Genomic DNA, 16,921 nt, shown 5'->3' with positions numbered 1-16,921 from the left:
TACTTTCGTCTGCTCTGTGCCTGCGTCACCGTCAGCCCTGCTGGGATTCCCCCATGGCTCCGGCCCCGGCAGTGAAGTAACCTGTGAGTTTTTTTTCCTGCATTTTTTGGCAGGAACACAGGGTTAAAGCTCCACGTGCCGCTCAGGCCCTTCAGACATGTAGCTTTTGGCACAGGAACAGCTGAAAGCCTGCCAAGCCGCACTGATTCCCACTTTTGTAATAGCTGGGAAACTTGTGGTGTGCAGACAGCACATGCATTGACTGTGATACAAATCAGGCAGTTATTAGCAGGTGAGTTATTACAACATTAAAGTGACACAATGCAGGCCTTTAGGCAAAGCCCACACCCTCATGTCATGACATACAAAGCACTCTTTAAAACCCTGCAAGATTATAGTTTGAACAGGACAACAAACAGGCGTCAGACCTGTTTGTCTTGTCTGTGCATGTCTGTCATTAATTCACAGCCACTATCCAGTTTAGTGACCAACTGCCAGCGACGGCCACTCATTCATCCATGATGCTCAGAGGCTAACTGAGCAGGCTATTTGTACATTACAATCACTGATTACAAATACCCCCAGGCTGAGATCAGGCGTGTGAGCTGACAGGAAGCTGTCTGGATTAAGGATGCAGGATATATAGGGGTCTATAAAGGATTGGACAATAATGGAACATTTACATTGTTATGTATTATTCTGCTAATATAACTATAAACGATACATTTAGATACCTTCAAGCTAAATATCCTTACACAATTGCCTTTCAGTTCTGTGAAAGCATTTTTGTTTTGTATTGAGCATTTAATACATTGACATGACAGATTTGAAACAAAATGCTCTACTTAAGTATGTTTGTCAAATGTGTAGATTTACAACAACAAATAGGTATATTTGAAGGTTCAGAAATGGGTGATACTAAATCATCTATCTTTACACTAGATCTTAGCCTTCCTCACCCTCAGGTTTGCAAACAATACAGGTTATGAACTTCTTTTTTTAAAATGCAAAAATCTAAAAGGATCAGTTAGCTTGTCTGTACCGGTCATAGGAAGGAGGTAATTGTTGATTAACTGTTAACAGGGATGACTGCTTTGCATCTTGATGTGTACATTAAACAAACACGGAGAGGTGTGAATATACAAACATCATCATCAAACAAAAATGCTGAAGGAGCTTATGCCTATGTCATCACAGATCACAAAAAACACTTGATCCGAGAAGATGCTGCAGAGACCAGTTTACATGTCAAGAGGAACACTCCCAGAAACCAAGAGCACACAACGTCAAAACAACAAGAGGAAAAATTGAGGTTACCTACTGTAACCCAGCTTCTATGAGTAATGGCGCAGCCCTCTAAGGCTATCGCTATTGGGTTATCCCTCTGCGCCCCCGCGCAGCACTGAAACACTTGTAGTCCACGCCCACCCGCTAGGTGGGCCCCACCCTCGGGCCTCCTTCCGGTATAAATAGGAAGGTGGCCCGGCAATCTGCTCCCATACAATATAACTTTTCTTCAGCTATTCGTAGAGCCAGTGGGGCCCAGCACTTAGAGGGCTGCGCCATTACTCATAGAAGCTGGGTTACAGTAGGTAACCTCAGTTCTATTTCGTATATGGCTTCGCCCTCTAAGGCTATCGCTATTGGGTTAAGGGCGAAGCATGATGTAGTCTGCGCCCCACTGGGTCCGCCCGGCACTAGAAGCACAGACACACCTGCTCAATAACACCCCCTGCCTGTTGTGCCATGCGTAATGGCGCATCACCGTCCCTGGAACATAGCAAAACATGCCTATCTTCCCGACGGGGTGAAGGCTGGGAACAATACATACCGGCCGCTGTGAGAAAGTAGAGATGAAGGTCCCACCTTATCCTGCGATCATAGAGGGGGAACAGCTGCTCTCTGCGTGTCAGACAGGTAGGAGAGCGCTCAGCTGGATCCCTGACGTCACTCACTCTGATCAGGCACTCCGTACGAAGTGTGTCAGAGTAAAAAGAACATCCCTCTCATAAGAGGGGAAAAGGGCCGCTCTCCGCGTGCCGAGAGGCAGGAGAGAGGCGCACAGCTGGTTCCCTGACGTCACTCACTCCGACAGGACACCCAGTACAGGGTGTGTCAGAGAGGAACAAATTAAAATGAATACATCAACAGGGGGAAGACCAAGATGCAGCAGTGCAAATATCTTCCACTGACATTCCTCCGTGCAAAGCCGTGGAGGAGGAATTCCTCTGGTGGAGTGCGCATTAATGTTCTCCGGGGGCTCCACCCCAGAGGAGACATATGCCTGCGACACAGCCTCACACAGCCAGTGTGACAGCCGTTGTGCAGACAGAGGTTGCCCGATCGAGCGCTCTCTATAGTGCACAAACAGGCACTGAGAACGGCGCCAGGCTGAACTGCCATCTCCTTGGATCCGGAGAGCTGACGGAGCCACCGAGAGAGCAGACAAATCACTCACCCTTTTCTCTGATAGAGCCAAAAGTAGTACTACTTTGGCTGAACACAGTTTAAGGGGAACCTGATCAGGTTCAAATGGGGCTTTGCTTTAGTGCGCGTAACACCCAAGCCAAATCCCACTGAGGCGCTAGTGTGCGTGACACAGGTCTGAGTCTCAATACTCCTCGCATACAACGGCTGCTGCGTTCTGCGAGCCCCTCGGTTCAATTCGCCGGGAATATACATTGCTCTGATGGAGAGCAACGTGTGTGTGCGCGCCCAGAACAGCAGCCGCCTGGCTGCGTTCAGAAGCTGCGCAGATCGTACTCCTCCCTGGCGATTGAGGTAGGCTGCTTCCATAGCCGTGGCCTGTTGTCTGTGCACTTTTAGGCAAAAGGGCTGCGAGGGAGTTTCCACACGCTGCATTTCACTCCGTCTCTCATCATGCGTGTACGCGCCGTACACGCCCAGAGGATGAGAGGTGTGTGTATGCTGTCCACACGAGGCGTTATAACGGTGCTCGTGGATTTATTATGACCGTGTGTAGGAGGCATATCTGGGACAGAGGAATGCCGCGAGCTCTGCAGTTTATAAACCAATAGGTTTAAAACAGCAGGCTTCTGCCGCAAATGAACCACCTCTGGTGTGTCCCCCTGTTGGAAGAGACCCCGGGGGATCATCACGTGACCAGCTGACGCCAACGCCGAGCAGCTGCGTCACGGAGAGGGCTGTGTGGGTTGTGACATGCCGGAGGAGAGCTGTCAGATTCTCCACTCGCTGCCGCGAGAGCCGCGCTCTGCTGGCTAAGTTTATCTTCTTCCAATTTCTTATGAAACCCAGGCTTTGACAGATGCGATACGAGATGTACCGTCTGTAAAGCGACTTCCTCCCTGGAGCGAGCCAGCAAATAGCAGGTCGTCCAGAGGAAACCACACTCTCATCCCTCCTCTGTGTAGTGGCTCCAGCCTTCTCTACACAAAAATGGGAGGAGCCAGGAAATATCCGACGGCAGACGATTGTCTGGTCTGATATTCCCTGAAATGAGAAACGCAGGAATTTCCTGTGTTTCGGGATGATGGGTACGTGGAAGTATGCATCCTTCAGGTGGAAGTGAACCAGTCGTCCTGGTGAACACATTCCAGCACCTGTTTGATCGTCAGCATGTGGAATACTGACAGATCGAGGATGTCTCATTGCCCCAGTCTTTTTCGGGATTAGAAAAATAACGGGAGTGAAAACCCCTGATTTTCCTCCCTTTGAGGAACCCTGGAAATATCCTCTTTCTACAGGGGTTCCAGCGGCTCGGATTGGAGCGCAAGACATAGCTTCTGGGAGGACAGGAGTGTTTCCTGTATCCCATTGAACTGTGGGGGGGGGAGAGGCGAACTGCAGGACGTATCCTCTGCTGATCAGCCTGCTCATCCATCTGTCCATCAGACCCGCGCGCTGCCACTCTGAGAAAAACTCTGAGAGCGGGCGCACGTGCTCGAGATGTGTTTTTGGTCGTCATGGTGACGAGCCACGCCAGAGCCTCTGCCCGTGAGGCAACCCAAGGCGGGGGCCTCCACACGCTGGATCTCACTCCGACTCTCATCATGAGGCGCGTACACGCTCAGGGGATGGATGGAGGTATGTGCAGTGCTGCCCACATGAAGCGTTATAACGGCGTTCATGTGTTTATTAAGGCCGTGTTTATTAAGGCCGTGTGTACGAGGCGTATCCCGGACAGAGGAATGCCGCAAGCTCTGTAGGTTATTAACAGGGGTTAAAACCGGCAGGCATCTGCAGCGAGCCCTGCTGTCTACCTAATCAACAGATTAGTGGCAGCCGGCTTAATTAGCGAGCTCTGCAGTTTATTAACCGATAGGTTAAAACTAGCAGAATTCTGCAGCGAGCCCTGACGTCGTGGCGCTGCGGGCGCTGCCGCTGGGGCACTCAGCCTCCCGTGAGGCGAAAGGGCTGCGAGGAAGCCTCCACACGCTGCGTTTCACTCCGGCTGTCATCACGAGGCGTGTACACGCTCAGGGGATGAGTGGAGGTGTGCGCAGTGTTGTCCACATGAGGCGTTAAAATGGCGCTCATGGGTTATTATGACCGTGTGTAGGAGGCATATCTCGGACAGAGGAATGCCGCGAGCTCTGCAGGTTATTAACCGATAGGTTAAAACCAGCAGGCTTCTGCAGGGAGCCCTGCCATACTTAATCAACAGACTAGTGGCAGCCGGCTTAATTACCGGCTATGCGTCCTCGGAGGCTCTCGCGGAGCAGACCAGGAGCGGGGAGCCTCCCTCCCCTTTGACTCGCCGCCGGTGTGGCATGGGAGCGGAGACGTGGGTCGGAGCCCCTGCAGCCGCCGAAGGGCGCTGACGCCGCGGCTGCTGCAGGCGTTGATGCCGCTGTGGCAGCTCAGCCGGCTGGAGCCGGCTGTACATGCTGGTGAATGTCGTCCCCTGTTCCGCGGCCGTCTTCATGGACTCCACCATGGTGTGGAACTGGGGTCCGAGCAGGATCTGTGTCACCCACGCGGAAATCCTCGCCTGGGAGACAGCGACGGACGCGCACAGACGCCGTGCTGCCGCCTTGCTGATTTCCTCTGCCTTGGTGGTGGACCGCTCTACCAGTGTCCCCACCGAGTTGGAGAGCCGCGATGTTATTCGCCGCCGCGCTGACGGAGAGGGGGAAAGCATGTTCGGCCGCCAAGCTGGCACCCTCCTCCGAGGAGGGAGGGGAGAACCGAACGGTGCACCGTGGAGGGAGGCGGGGCAGGAGTTGTTTTTCTTCGGACTCCTGCCCGGCACTCGGCCCCAGGGACACGAGGCCCCGTCCGTGGGCTCGTAAGCCTGGACGGGCCAATCGTCCTCCTCGGCCACAGCAGCAAGAGCGTCCGCTCTCCGCATCCTGTCGCCCGAGGGGAGACGAGCGCTAGTGTGTGCATGCTACCTGCTGGTTTAGAGCCGCGTACGCGTGCTCTGACCCCAGGCAGGATTCGCATACTGTTTTCTGTGCTTCAGTAACTGTGCTGGTTGCTGAAGAAAAGAGGGAGCAGATTGCCGGGCCACCTTCCTATTTATACCGGAAGGAGGCCCGAGGGTGGGGCCCACCTAGCGGGTGGGCGTGGACTACAAGTGTTTCAGTGCTGTGCGGGGGCGCAGAGGGATAACCCAATAGCGATAGCCTTAGAGGGCGAAGCCATATACGAAATAGAACACAGATTCCTTAATCATTACATTACATTTCATTTGGCTGACGCTTTTATCCAAAGCGACACACAATAAGTTAAAAAAACCATAAAGATTCAAACTGCGAACAAGAAGGAAAGTGCAGATATATTCACTTCAAGCAAGTCATTGTATGCGCTGGTGAAATAGTTACAAGGCCTAAATTAACTTTTTCAAGGGCTTTCTTTTTTTTCTTATTCATCAACTATTCAGAAAAAAGCAACAAATATTTTAATCAACAATGTTGTTAAAAACTCTGAAAAGCAGCACATTCTCACAGGCTGGTGCCTGCAAGTGTGGGTATTTGTTCTTGATAAATGATTGATGATAATCAATTATTAAAGTTGTTTTCGATTATTTTTCTGATGACCAACCATTCCAGCACTGCATCAAGTTGCTCTACATTTAATCTCTTTTCAATAAATGAAGGGGAGGTTAAATCCCATACGCTGTAACCGGCTTACAACACGAAAACCTGCTTTTTAGCATTGAAAGAAACAACAACCAAATAATCATGAACATCCTCAAAGTATGTGAAACCACACAGACCCGGTTCCAGAACAAAATGACTCGGGGTGCATCTGAGATCAGAGAGGGTGCAGTGGCGAAGTGCTATTTTTATAAGTGGGGAATGGACATAACACCCTCTAGGGGGGTCCTCACCTCCTCAAGGGGTCCCTCACATCCTCTAGGGGGGGTCCTCACCTCCTCTAGGGGGGTCCGGGGGCATGCTCGTCCGGGAAGATTTTTTTTTTTTAAATGTTGAAGTTAAAAGCATCAATCTGGTGCACTTTGAGAGCAAAATGAAGAGATCTATGGATACATCTCAACACCCATATGAAACATTTACTGATTTACTTTTTCTTTATGGATATTTTACAAATCACTCCCCTTTTAAGACCGAAATGTATGCATAGCAGAAGATGGCATCTTTTTTACATGAATATTCCAGCCAATCTCTGTTTTGAAACCATGAGCTGCAAAATGAGCGCCTGTCCCCATAATGTCCGCATGATCTGAACTGTTATTACCTGCAGTAGATGCAGTGTTACTGCTGGCGATAAGGGCTGGTTGTTTTAACCATGTTCTGATGTCCATCATTGACTGCTGTGTAAGCACCTTGCAGATGACGAACGCGCAGCAGCACAGGTCACGCACACCTGACATAATAACGTTACTTACCGTTTAAATTGACCAAATAAATGCGGCAGACAATGTTATTTAACCACAATTACAATTTATTTCAACTATTTTCTTCTTATTATTATTATTATTGTTGTTATTATATATGTAATATTTTTCACTTTTCATTTTTCAAATGAGGGTGCATAACGACTCAACTGAGGGTGCAATGCACCCTTATGCACCCCCGTAGAACCGGGCCTGAACCACAATGAAGAGCAACAACAAGCCGTCTTTATGTAAACCTGGTTTCTACACAGAGTTGTATACGTTGAGGGACCAAATGCTTTATGGCACAGCATGGGGAGGCCTTTTAAGACCTGAACTTGATCACCTGCCATACATTTCTAATCCACAATAGGGCCAATCACTGCATAAACACCCCTCTCCATCCACTGGCTGCAGCAGTATTTCTCTGCATTGAAACACAGAGCTGGGGCAGCAGTCCTGTGTGGGCCACAGCATACCATATGCCAGATTGGACCAAACAGATTAGTGTGGCAACTTCTGGGCGAGCCTCTACGGTGATTGGAGCATGGTTGGGTGCAGGGTGCGAAAAGGCCTGGAAATCTATCAGTGCTTTCAGTGCCTAATAATCATATTGGGATACCGCAGTTGCAAAAATTGAACACCTCACATTTTATCTTTTTTTTTTTTTTATGTTACATGTGTAACTAATGTCCTGCAGGTCACCCTTGAAAAAGAGATCTTTTGATCTCAAGGGGCTTTCACCTGGTTAAATAAAGGCTACAAAAAAACAAAAAAAATGTTTTACCGTCGCATGGAGGACATTTGCCATAGGAAGGTGACCTGCCTTCTGACATAAATGTTTCGAGTCAAACGTTGTGGGTAGTGACATAAGAAACAAGGTGCCGTAAAACCTGACTAATATTGGACAAAATACTGGTGATAAAATCATTGTTTCTCCATAGATATCTAAAAGTAAACGTCCCCTTCATCCTGCTTTTGTTCAAATTTCTGGTTTCAAAATCCTCTACCAATTACTTTGTGACATCACAGAAAAATTGTCAGACCCAAGAATATTTCATAACCTTGTTCCTGTCAGAATGACACATATATATATATATATATATATATATATTGTACATCTGAAATAAAGCAGCTATAGGTTGTTTAATACAAACTATCTTCAATTTCTCATCTTGACAGCCTCTGAAAATGCATTAGATCAGAACAATTAAACTCGGCACTTTCTATAACTGCTCTCAGTACATATATATGTTTAAGGTCATTCAGACTACCGGTAAGTACTATACAAGGCTTTTAAGCTATACTAGCTTCCTGTGACTGTGTTCCCCCACCCCCACTACTTGGTGAAAAAACTATAGTCTAAAAACAACCACAAAAAAGTCACTTGTAGTTGTGGATGTGGAGCTCTTCAGGGTGGACTAACCAATCAGACTCTCCTGAAAAATACAGTCAGGAGGGCTACCGAGTTCTTTTTTTTAATCCATTTGAAATGACAAGTGACAAGTTTGGTGCCCCCTTCTCATATCCACTGACGTCATACAGAAGGATAAAGAGGATTTTCCCACCACCCTGCTGTTGTACTGAAGGCAGTTCATTGTGTCCATATCACTCCCCTGACATGTTGGACTTGTCTTGATCTCTGCCACTAACAGATAGTGACAGACTCTTTTATCCACAAACACCACCTTTGTTACGCACTTCCACTTTCCACTTGAGAGAGACTAGAGCAGCCTAAACACTTTTAAGAAATGGTATCAGTTGGATATTAGAATGAGGCAGATCTGCGCCTGTGTTTTACCTTGACAGGTAGTTTTACATCCTTAATTACATATAGGACTGACATTTGCAGGATTACCAAAGAACGACTGGCCAGATTTTCATGAAACTTTGAAGCTTTGGCCACTGAAGAACCCATTACATGTTGATACACAAACTATGTTGAGAGGCATTTAAGTGAAAGCATCACTTTAATTAATTGAAATTAAGTGTTATCGCCTACATATAACTCAGAACATGTTTTGAATCTACAATCTCAAACTAGAGGGCTACTACAGCTGTCCAAAGCACAGTGGTAAAAAGTAATCCTACACTCTTCCTTCAGAAATGTTGTTGAAGTAATTGTAGTTACCTTTTACCACTCTGTTTTTTGAATAATTAGTGCTTCAAATCCATTCATAAAGCTACATGTTACTCTGAATCACCCCCCTGAATCGGTTTTGACCCCCTACATGACATTTCATCACAACAAACGTTCTGTATAAACCAACTAGTTGATGCTGTCACATTCACTGACTGTTAATCAACTCAAATTCCAATAAGATGTAGGCCACTTACGTCAGACGATTTTTAATGGCGTGGTAGCTAAACAATGAGTTACAAATTGTACAGGACGTGACGACGCCGAGTATTTTAATCATTTCGAAACAATTGAATTCGACAATGTTGTCCACACATCTTTAACAGCAAACACGAGTGGGTTAGTTTAAACCGTTATTTTGCTAACACCGAACTATATTGTCAATAATCAGCTTGTTATGTAGTGCTGCGAGCAGAGTTATGGTTTTACATTTCTAAGAGTATTTTGGTGAGAACGTTAGTACACTTTATAGGCTAACTGACAGTTAGGGTAATATGACCACTGGTTGTTTAATTATAATACATCATTGTATTTTTACTATATTTATTAGTTTAAAATGAAATTGTAACCACCCAAAAAAGGTGCATTATAATCAAAGACCCGTTAGATATTACTACAAGGCATAGTGCAGTTAAAGTGAGTGTGGTTTTAGATTACGTAGGTTGGGTGACATATGGCAGGTAAGCCCCTCCGCTACCTTCACAATGCACTATCGATCACTTGTAAGTGACAAGTAAAAAAACGGAAGCAACAAAAACGAAAAACCGTATAAATAAGATAAACAGAGAAAAAAAGGAAATAAACTTACCACATCGGCTTCCGTTCGGTTTTTACACTCTTTGGAACCGGAAGAAACATTCCTGTTTTTCCCGTCTCTGAATCCAGCCTCGATTACACACAGAGAGGAAAACACCAGAAGGAGGAAGAGGAGAGGAGGTTCGTGTGTTTATCGGCTGGAAATAAAGTGGTTTCATGTGACTGCATGATATCCACGCATTCGTCTTTTGCGTGTAATTGTGTTTTCAGAGTTTGAGTGTCGGGTTGAGGCAGCAGACAGCCGGAGAGAGAGGCGTGGAGAGACGCTCCGGCCTGCACGCTCACGTCATTGGTTGACAAACAGTAATCAGATGCAAATTCCAAACCTCTGAATCAGCACCCCCACCCACAGGAGCAGGGGGTGTCTGTAAATGCACGGTTGTGAATTATATAAAGTGGGCTGGGAGTGGGCACTCACACACACCCTTTTTCATATGCTCCTAATACACACACGTGTGTATCCTTGTCGATTATTGTAGTATACCGTTTTTATTCTTTATATAGGTCCATTATTTTATTTCAAATTCTGTTTTATCTTGCTTTATTTTATGTCACTATTTCATTTATTTGTATGTCTCAAGATTTCTATGTTGCAATGTTGGAAGGGCCTGGGTCCGAAGTTTATCTGAAACGTTATACATGATGATTTTCCAATTCAATATAGTCATCAAGTATAATTTATATTCATATTTATGTTTTTCAATTAATTTGTTATAGCATATATGTCATTAAGCTTGTGGTAACTTGTCTGTTGTGTTTACATTTTCTATCGGTGTAGACTTTTAGGGACGGTCCCTTAGTGGAGAGCCCCTGTTCAGCAGTGGCTGAAGGGAGAAATACTACTCTTGTTTGGTGTGGAAACTGCATAAAATAAGCTTTAAAGTGAATCAGAATTCATCTTATTTAATTAAACCAGCCTTTTATAAATTATGTCGTTTTTTTTTCATCCAAGCAAATTGTACAGCTAAAGTGTCATTTAATGACATAAAGCTTTACAACATTAATTTTGTAAAAATGAGGGTGGATCTTTTTTCTTTCAGAACACATGGGGAGCCCTACTAACTGAATGAATGATAAATGGATTTTTAACACTAAACAAGAGATAGTAAGATATCACCAGACTGATAGAAACTACTAATGCTGAGTTGCAGACTTGATCTTTGGCTTATCTTGGTTTGGATGTTGTTGTCTTTTATCGAAGTGAACATTAAAACCAACATTAAATTCTGAAAATAAACTACATTCAAGATATGTCTAGCCACGGTTCAATAAACTCTCGGCTTGAAATTGTATTTTCTGTCTTCGTCACACAATTGTTGACAGCTCCCAAAAGTCACCAGTCATATAATCTCTTTCCAAATAAGATTTTACAGTGGGATTGCTGACTGCAGTGACTGGTTGCAGCTGCTTACTAAAATAAAGAGCTTGAGATATTTAAAACAGAAAAATGATCCTCCCCCTGCCTTCTCAGATGTAATGGTATCCAGGAGAGAAGCGTGTGTGACACAGTGAGAAATTAAAATTAAACGGGCCAACTTTGTTAATGACAACTGTAACCACTTCACAATTCAAATTAAACATCAACATAATGAAACACTCACTGATACGTTTCAGCCTGGGTGTTGTCAACACAGGAAATTAATAGTTGTATACTCCCTATGATGTCGAGCAACAAAATGAAAACGTTTATGAGAGAACACAACAAAGTGCAACACATAAATCGCTTTTCAGAAATAATCAAGCTTTCAACAATTTGAAAAAAGTTTGAATCACTCAAGGGTTAATATTAAAAGCATTTTGTTCTACCTAATGTTCATATCTTCAAGTAAAATAAGAGTTCAAAGTACATTACATAACAGAAAACTCACACATACATATTTTGGGCAGTGTTTTTCAGCCTGAAAGTGTTTTTTCTTCTAATACATGAGTTCATGATAAAGTGATTCATTTATTTGATGTTGATCATTTTAATGTTTCAGTTTATGTTCTTGCATATGGAGAAACATTCATCAGATAATTGAATTTGAACTTAAATATTTAAGGGGAATAGACAAAACGAGAACATCACAAGACTTTACTAATAAATGTTTAAGCGATGCTTCAAAGTTAGGTTCAATATTAATGAGTCGTATCTGTCAGCCCTATACGTTGTATTCATTGAATCGATGTTTGTTATATCATTACCTCTGCTTGTTTGTTTTCATTTAATAACACAGGATGTATGAAATTATGCAGTTTACTGCCAAAAAAGGTTTTAGCTTTCATTGAGCTCTGTGGGTATCCAGCCTTCATTAGTAGATGATGAAGTTCACATTTAAGGTACTTGTAAGTATTTTAATCATATGACTAAAATGAATGCATTGGTTTTTTTATAAAACCGAACAATTGATCGATTTATGGAGTAAATGATCAGTAGAAAAATCCTTATATTAATCAAAAATAACCATTAGATAATCATTGATTAGGTCCACTTCAACCGTAAAATATTTGTTCAGCATTCATTATGCATTAGTTCAGTTTCCTGATAACAGTTTGTTATTAGTACTTTAAGTAAAGGGTCTGAATACTTCATCTAGGAGTGGCTGTATTTGTTTGTACAACTACGCCCTCTAGTGCCAAGTCAGAGCAAACCCAGAGGATTCCTGGGTACCACACCAGACACCACCACCAAAGGTCTACACTGTCATGTTAAACTTTACACAATTATAATTCGAGATTTTTTTTAAACATTCACTCAACAATCTCCAAAACTAAATCTCATTCATCATCTTTTTTTATTATTAAAATCCTCTATTTATCCTGAATAAATGGGATTCTGGTATTTAATATCTTTGCATAATGCTTATCACTTGATTTCATATCTTACTTACACAAATTGTAAGTTACATGTTTGGAAGCACACATTGGAAAAGCCTTAATACAGACTTTCAAAGTGTGAATGGAAATCAAACAGAGAATCTGCAGTGTTTGACAGAGTGATTGAAAGTCACTAAGTACATGTTACTTTATGTCAATGCAATCACATTAATCTAGTAATTTAATTGAAATCAAAAAGATAAAATAACATTCTAAAATCACACTTTCACTTTTGATATACTCTCAGATGTTGTTGCTTCTACTTCTGTAAATATGTAGCATTATAACTCCAGGAGTTGTATTTTTGCAGTTGAGTTTTGCTACTTTTAAAACACAAGTGGAATATCTGAATACTATGATATTCATACAATGTTAATGAGGGAAGATGGTACATACAAAAAGGGTGCACAAAGATTACACAATCATATAAGGAGAAATATTTGAAATCCTTTTAATAGATGCAGTGATAATTATAAATAATTGCTGTAGTACACACATATCATTAAATACACAAAGATGTTTTTGACTAGTATATAAAGTGTATAAACAAGTAAATCATCCGAGTTCATATTTTACAGACACAACTACTTCTATTATATTTAAAAAGTTGGCAGCACCCCGCCGTGTTGGGGTGAACATGACCAAGTTCAAGTTGAAGGAAGTCTACAGTACACAGAAGATGACACCATGTGAGATGAACTATGTGACATTCAGAGAGAGAAGTTTAGAGCCTGAGAAATGTAATTTCAACGCAAACAAACACACAAACTTTGGTTGACAACAAAATGCACCATGTCAAGTTTTTTTACACATTGTTTCCAAAATCCAGTCAAGTACAAATGTAGAAAAAAACATAGAAACTTGTATTCATAAGGCAGAAGTGTTGTTGTAAGAGTTAATGTTCATACAGAGTCAAAACTCTGCAGGCTTTTATCATCAAAACAAAGTAACATGGTTTTATTTCTACCAGTGTAACACATCTATTGGACATTCTACTTAAAACCGTAGTAACAATATTAAATGTTTATGTGAAAAAAGATATGCTTGTAATGTTATGCTTGTGTGTAAACTAGGGATGGGAATTTGAAAGCAAATGTATATTCGAATATTCGACCCCCCAAAAAACGGTTAACCGGTTAACCGAAATGTACATAGGCTATCCTATAAATAAAAAATTGGGTAAAAAAAAATAATTGGAATTTTTTTTCCAATAATTTTTGGAAATAAATACATACATGTTCAAATAAGTGTAGTATGGAAGCCCATTTCCGCCACTTGAAAAAAATAAAATCCCCATGAAAAGTCATAATGAGATAAAAAAGTCGAAATAATGAGATAAAAAGTCATAATTATGAGATAAGAAAGTCGAAATTATGAGATAAAAAGTCATAATGAGATAAAAAGTCATAATTATGAGATAAAAAAGTCGAAATAATGAGATAAAAAGTCATAATAATGAGATAAGAAAGTCGAAATAATGAGATAAAGTCATAATTATGAGATAAAAAGTCATAATAATGAGATAAGAAAGTCGAAATAATGAGATAAAAAGTCATAATGAGATAAAAAGTCATAATAATGAGATAAAAAGTCATAATTATGAGATAAGAAGTGCGCATGCGCTGCAGTGGCGCTGTCTTCAAAGGTCCCTTCATCACCTTGCTGCTCTCCACCATGCAAACGGCATCTAGTAGAGATGTTAAGATTCACCGATTCGCATCGGCATAAACGTTCAAGATGCGAGTGCACCGGTTGAAAGAGTGCACATCGGCTACAGTTTGGGTTGAACCGGGTTGAACTCGCGATGCATCGATTGCGTAGCGTCTTTGCATCGGTAAAAAACCGATTCATTCATATAAAATCCCCTCATCCTGTCAACGCTCAGCAGAGACGATCTTTGATTTGGATATTTGCTTCGCCCGAGGCCGAGAGTCTCAGTTATCAACACACACGGAAGTTGAGGAGAAAGAGAAACACAGCGCACCGAAAAATACCTACAAATCAAACGTTTGGCAACACTTCGGATTGTTCAAGAAAGACGGTGTAATAGTCCTTTTATGCTATATAGCTGACCGCAGGTCATGGAGAGTAATAAGGTATCCGTAGACCTTTGTATGAGGTATCTTTATTACTCAACAGGTCTACAGCCATGATACATAGATCCGTCCTAGATGCGGGCTTGCATACACACAGTATCACTCCGCAGCCGCACCCCATCAGTAACGTCCTGATGGTATATGTGCGCGGCACTATATACTACAGTCAACTTGAAAAATCGCTCGCAAATTGTAAACGATGCCGAGCCGCTTTAAAGTACACACGTAGTACGAGGAACTTAGCGACGCACATAAAGAGGCGACATGGGGTCTGCGGCTGAAAAGAGAAACCTGAAAGTTAGACATATGAGTTAAATCACTCAGTGAGGTGTTCGGTCAGAGAGAGTGGTGTTTAGTTTACAGCAGCCTGTGACGGTCAATAATAATTTAAATGTCTTCCTTACTGTAAGCAGTTATGAAATACCTGTTTGTGAAAGGTTATTTGTATTCTTTATTGTTCCTATAGAACCCACTGCTTTCTGCTCACTGGTGAGTCAGCCTATGAATGAGTGTTAAGCACATCAGGCTGGCAGCTGTATGGGCATTGCACTATGGTAGCTGTTATTTGCACATTATTACATGGCTTAGTTGAATACTCGATTCTGATTGGTCAATTCAGAACACGTGACACGTTGTTAATACCGAACAGACAGACCGCTGTCAAGGACTTATTGACCGTTGTTAAGGACGCTCACATCTTCAGAAAGAAGTCCGGTCGATTTAACTGTATACAGTTGGGCCGAAAAGCAAACTGCATGCAGTTTGCTTTTCGAACTGGGACAAGAAAAACAGCGGAGAAGTAACGGGGCACAAACCCTCCTTTTTACGCAGCGGTCCAGACATAGACATCAAACGGCGACACATATTCACTTGCCAGTTACTTTGTCATTAGGGCAGGGATATCTAGATACTTTCCAAGGTTTGACATCATGAATTGTGCTACTTTTAAAGCAAGGAGCGATGTTTTCAAATCTGTAATCAAAAAGCTCCTCAAAAACGCAAGCAGGTCCTACCGTTGGCTTTTCAAACTGACAAGAGACGCTCTCACTGTTTTTCAAATGTAACAGTTTGAAAAGCAAGCAAACTGTCTGATTGTCTTTAGTCTTCCGCTGGCGTGTGATAGCAACATGGAGGATTTTAACATTCATTTTAATATATTTGGAGAGCACAGTAATTTGGAGTAATGGTTAGTGGCTGATGAGTCCCCAGTGAAGAAAAGAAAAAGACAAGAGGGACAAGAAAACAGCGGAGAAGTAACGGGCAGAAACCCTCCTTTTTACGCAGCGGTCCAGACATAGACATCAAATGGCAAAACATACAGTGTGCAGTTACTTTGGCATTAGGGCAGGGATATCGAGATACTTTCCAAGGTTTGACATAATGAATTGTGCTACTTTTAAAGCAAGCAGCGATGTTTTCAAATCTGTAATCAGAAAGCTCCTCAAAAACGCTATCGAAGCAGTTCCTGCCGTTGCTACGTTAGTTCAAACAGTAACATCGGACTATTTTTCTTCGCGGATGCATGTCAATTTAAATCAATACATAAAACTATTTTTTAAATCAATAAAATCATTTTCTAAATCCATAAAAGCATTTCAATTAATATTGGGAGTCATAACGTTACTTTGTTGAGAATGTGGCCATGTAATAAGCGGGATAATGTGCAGCGACTTGGTCATTATGGGGAAAAGAACACCGACAGGCTGATCAGGAGCCCGACGCGAAGCGGAGGGATCTGGATCGGCATGAAGGTGTAATAATGACCGCGTCGCAGCACATTATCCCTTACTTGTTAATCATGAGCAATGCATCCTTACATTGTTTAACTGTGAGGTGTTATACAATTGTACTGTAGCCTACTCTGGAGAGCTTTTAAAGTTAAAAAAATAAACGGCATGATGGGATGTGCAGTACCAAATATGTAAAGCACTTTTTTGTTAATGTATGATTTGCTGCATATAAGGAATAAAACAAAAATCCTCTGTCGTACCAAATTGAAGTATCATTATTTTTGCATTGTGTTGAATCGCATCGTATCGCATAATATTGAATCAAATCGTATCGAACTGTATCGCAACAGGGGTGAATCGTATCGTATCGTATCACCTGGTGTTTCAAATGTATCGTTAATGTATCGTATCGTGGCAACGTATCGAGATGCGCATCGCATCGGCCTCAGTGATGGAGATG

At 42.6% G+C, this 16,921-nt stretch overlaps 1 protein-coding gene across 2 annotated transcripts in view; it reads right to left on the bottom strand.

Annotated features, from left to right (window-relative positions):
* arid3a (AT-rich interactive domain 3A) overlaps positions 1–10,019 on the bottom strand; it is a 55,467-nt gene extending 45,448 nt beyond the window's left edge. For both annotated transcript variants that reach the window (XM_034081317.2, XM_034081318.2), the window contains exon 1: positions 9,772–10,019. The gene's annotated coding sequence lies outside the window, so the exon portion shown is untranslated. The remainder of the gene's footprint in view (positions 1–9,771) is intronic.
* Between the last annotated feature and the right edge of the window lie 6,902 nt (positions 10,020–16,921).

This window comes from Pseudochaenichthys georgianus, chromosome 4 (genome assembly GCF_902827115.2).
Source record: "Pseudochaenichthys georgianus chromosome 4, fPseGeo1.2, whole genome shotgun sequence".
Lineage (NCBI taxonomy): Eukaryota > Metazoa > Chordata > Actinopteri > Perciformes > Channichthyidae > Pseudochaenichthys > Pseudochaenichthys georgianus.
Note: the sequence above shows the minus strand (reverse complement) of the source record. Positions and strands in the feature narration are given on the sequence as shown.